General features: G+C 43.9%; 1 pseudogene across 1 annotated transcript in view; it reads right to left on the minus strand.

Annotated features, from left to right (window-relative positions):
- The window catches only part of LOC311238637, a 104,541-nt pseudogene that overhangs the window by 75,213 nt on the left and 24,955 nt on the right, over positions 1–4,373 (minus strand). Inside the window, exon 3 of the transcript in view lies at positions 3,707–3,904. The product of the transcript in view is annotated as an uncharacterized misc_RNA (transcript). The remainder of the gene's footprint in view (positions 1–3,706; positions 3,905–4,373) is intronic.

The raw sequence follows: 4,373 nt of genomic DNA on the forward strand, positions 1-4,373 counted from the left end.
GATTGGCTACACATGTGTCGGAGGAAGCATGTGATAGTCTCCGCCCTCCCAGACCGAGAACAGTAGGGGGCAGAGCACGCAACGACCAGGTAGGGGATTGGGAATTGGCATAACGACTAACATTGGGATGGGAGAAAAACGGAAAAAGAAAGGGGGAAAAGAGAAAGTAAAAAATTCTGAAGACTAAATGTTTCTTATAAAACCTTCTGAAAGCAGAAACTAGATGTTTTCTTCTCTTGGTGTCTGGCGGTAAAAGAGATAACACGTGGATTAGCATAGCTAAACGATAAAGAGATAACACGTAGCTTAGCATAGCTAAACGATAACGTGATGCTTTGTTGCCGTGGGCTATGGCCAAACAATAGCCTTTTTGGAATACTACATTAAATAAAGCTGCACTACTCTCCTGTGAATACCGTGTGGACAATCTCTACCTCTCAACCTCGAACAGCGAGGGTGGCGCTACATTATGTAAATGTTTTTGGGTGACATTTCAAAGCATTATTGAGCAAAAGCTGACCTATTTAACAAATGATGACCACTTACACAGTTTCAGACTAAAGGCTAAAACACTATGCGCCTCCACGGCGCTGTCACTTTTTGGAACATATTGGGCGCGGCACCCAATATTTGCTCAAATCACAAACATGCTCAAATCATGATGAGACCTTCTGTGAATTGGGTTGACTAAATAACCCCCCCCCCCCCCCCCCTCCCCTAGATTCTTATCTTATAGTTCAGCAAACATTGTCTTGTTTGCGGTGGTCTGGCTGGAGTGTCACAACCTTCCAAGAGACGGACTACTAGACGTTCACTGGAACAACATTAGAACACGTTGACAGCTGGAAAATATGTCAAATATGGCAATCAAATAGAATAGTTCAAATTCAGATTCAGATTCAGAGTTTTATTTGCCACATGGAAGTAATATAAATCATACAGTTTTCATACAAAAACATAAATTAAGTTCTACCATGATGGGCAAAAGGAGCAGGAAGAAGAATAAATCTTATAATTACCTGACCCCTATTCCTGAACTAAACAAGTAACACTTGATGGTTGGCGTACAACCTAATTTACATATAAACATAATAAATCAAATAGAATAGTTCAATATAAACGTAATCAATCAAATAGAACAGTTAAATATAAATATAATCAATCAAATAGAACAGTTAAATATACACGTAATCAATCAAATAGAACAGTTAAATATAAATGTAATCAATCAAACAGAACAGTTAAATATAAACGTAATCAATCAAATAGCATAGTTAAATATAAATGTACGACTTTGCTGTAACTTTTTGGAACGTTATTTTATCCACCGCCCCATATGTTTTCATTTAACTATCAGCGGGGGAAAAGCCATCTGTACGCAACTACGGGACAACTTGTGTAAAAGGTCTATATCCATCAATATACCCACTCGCTCGCTGCCAACCATGATCTACTGCGTTCCGACAGGGGGGCAGGTTGTAATTACGCAGATTTAGGGCTTGGGAGCTGGGAGGGTAAACTCGGATGGAATCATTTTCACGTTTGTGTTTGGACATACCGCTCCTGCTCCGATCAAAGCGTGGTTAAGACCTGAGTCCAGTGCATGTCTGAAAGGGGCTTATGACCCTATGACCCTATGACCCTATGACCCTATGACCTATATGACACATGCTCACTGAAAGTAGAAAGAGCGACAGGCTAGCAGCACCTTGGTTACATCATAAGGTGAATAATGACAGGAGGATATTTAGTTAATCTCCTCTTTTCTCATCTCTCTCTCCCTCCCTCCTTTCTCCATCCCCTTTGTTGCTTTTATAAGTAAGATGTTTTATCCTCCCCTCTTCCTCCCCCTCTCCTCCTTCCTCTCTAGCTCTCTCTTGTTTTTGAAGAAAGAATTTCATTAAAGTCTCAGGCAGTCTCATTAAGTCTCTCTCTCTCACCCCCTCTCTCTCTTTCTCTGTCTCTCTCATCCCTCTCTCTCTCTCTCTCTCTCTCTCTCTCTCTCTACCTCCCTCCCTTTCTCCCTCTCATCTCCCTCTCTCCTCTTCCCACTCCATCCCTCCCTTCCATTCTCTCTCCTTTTCTCCCTCCATCTCTCCTTTTCTCTCTCTTTCTCTCTCTCACCCCCCTCCCTCTCTCTCTGTGGGCAGGTCATGACAGGCGTCTGGTCTCTCGTTCTGCACCAGTGACTCAGAGCACCCAGGTGTGTCATAACCCCCCCCCCCCCCACCCCTCCCCAGGGATAGGAATTCCAGAACATCGCTCCAAGATTTTGATCCTGATCTCCTGATCCTATCAGGAGGGAGTGGACAGCAGACACACAGAGTACACACACACACACACACACACACACACACACACACACACACACACACACACACACACACACACACACACACACACACACACACACACACACACACACACACACACACACACACACACACACACACACACACACACACACACACACACACACACACACACACACACACACACACACACACACACACACACCACACACACACACACACACACACACACACACACACACAACATACACAAAGCCACTAACCGTCTCAACTATAAAACCAGCATTTGATGAAAATCTGTTTCAAGTCATTGAAACTGAGGCAATAAACTGGTTCAGACATTGTAACCAGAACACAGAACTCCACAAATACCAGTAAGTTTCTCTCTCCTTTCTCTCTCTCCATCCATCTTTCTCTCTCCCTTTCTCTCTCTCCATCCATCTTTCTCTCTCCATCCATCTTTCTCTCTTATTTTCTCTCTCCATCCATCGTTCTCTCTTCTCTCTCTCCATCCATCTTTCTCTCTCCTTTTCTCTCTCCATCCATCTTTCTCTCTCCTTTTCTCTCTCCATCCATCTTTCTCTCTTCTCTCTCCATCCATCCATCCATCTAAATGGTAAATAAATCTCTCTCCAGATGGCTAAAGAGAGGGAGGATTTTGGGGAAAACTATCAGCTGTTCTACACATGGGATCAAAGAGACAGGAGGGAAAGAGGGAGGGAGGGAGAGGGAGAGAGATAGATAAGAGTGAGAGAGAAGGTGAGAGAAATAGAGAAAGGGGGATGGAGAGAGAGAGAGACCTAGCTAAAGAGGGAGAGAGGGGGAGATACATACTGTATAGATAGATAGTGAGAGAGGGAGAGAGAGAAAGAGAGGGAGAGAGAGAAATATGTGTCTTAAAAACCCGAATTCCTGTGGTCAGGGAGTGAATTGGCCACACAAGATACCAAGTTCTATAACATGTGTGTGTGTGAGAGAGAGAGAGAGAGAGAGAGAGAGAGAGAGAGAGAGAGAGAGAGAGAGAGAGAGAGAGAGAGAGAGAGAGAGAGAGAGAGAGAGAGAGAGAGAGAGAGAGAGAGAGAGAGAGAGAGAGAGAGAGAGAGAGAGAGAGAGAGAGAACAGACAGACAGACAGACAGACAGACAGACAGCAGACAGAACAGACAGACAGACAGCAAGCAGACAGACAGGCAGACAGACAGACAGACAGACAGACAGAGAGGTTTGTTTTTGGTGGTGGGCTACCCTTTTATTTACATGTGGATCACTGATTGGGTCTTTAAACATGACGGCTTGTACACAACCTTCTTCAAAGTTGAATCGAAAACAAAATAATCTTCAACCGTTCATCATTCATAACCTTGTCCGACCACGGTGCATATTACCACCATGTACTTGCAATGCCGTGGGTTTGAAACCAGCTTGTTCGTCTCTACAAAGCCCTGGACCGTGGGTCTCGCTCCGGCCCACACTGAGGAGCTCCTGGTCCAACAACCCGTCAGCTCCAGGTCCCTCAGATCTGTGTCTGATGGTCCCGCGGGCCAAACTGGTGACAAAGGGTTTCCGGGCCTTTGCAGTGACGGCGCCCCGACACTGTGGAATAAGCCCCCTTTAACAGTCTGCCAACACCGTACAGACATTCAAGGCCTTTAAAACCCACCTTTTCGCTCTAGAGCAGTGGTCGCCAACCTTTTTAAGCCCAAGATCACTTTTTTTTGGGGGAAGGCAAGATCTACCTATTGAAGCGTTGAGAGAAAAAGACAGCCAAGATTGTACTTTAAACTAAATGACTTTTATTTGCCTGTATTCTAATTACATGCAATGCTTTGGTCCAACATTAAAACGTCAAAGTAGAACTGTAATATGTACTTTCTCAGTCAGTGCTACGTGCAGTCATCTTATGCAGCATCACTTTTCACATCAAAACAAAAGTAGAACTGTAATGTGGACTCTCAGGGAAAGATTAAAAAAAATATATATATATATTTTTTTAACATTTTTTTTTCCAGAGAAAGATCTACAGGGAAGGTCTCAAAGATCGACCAGTCGATCAAGATCGACG

This window comes from Notolepis coatsorum (genome assembly GCF_963971535.1).
Source record: "Notolepis coatsorum genome assembly, chromosome: 12".
NCBI lineage: Eukaryota > Metazoa > Chordata > Actinopteri > Aulopiformes > Paralepididae > Notolepis > Notolepis coatsorum.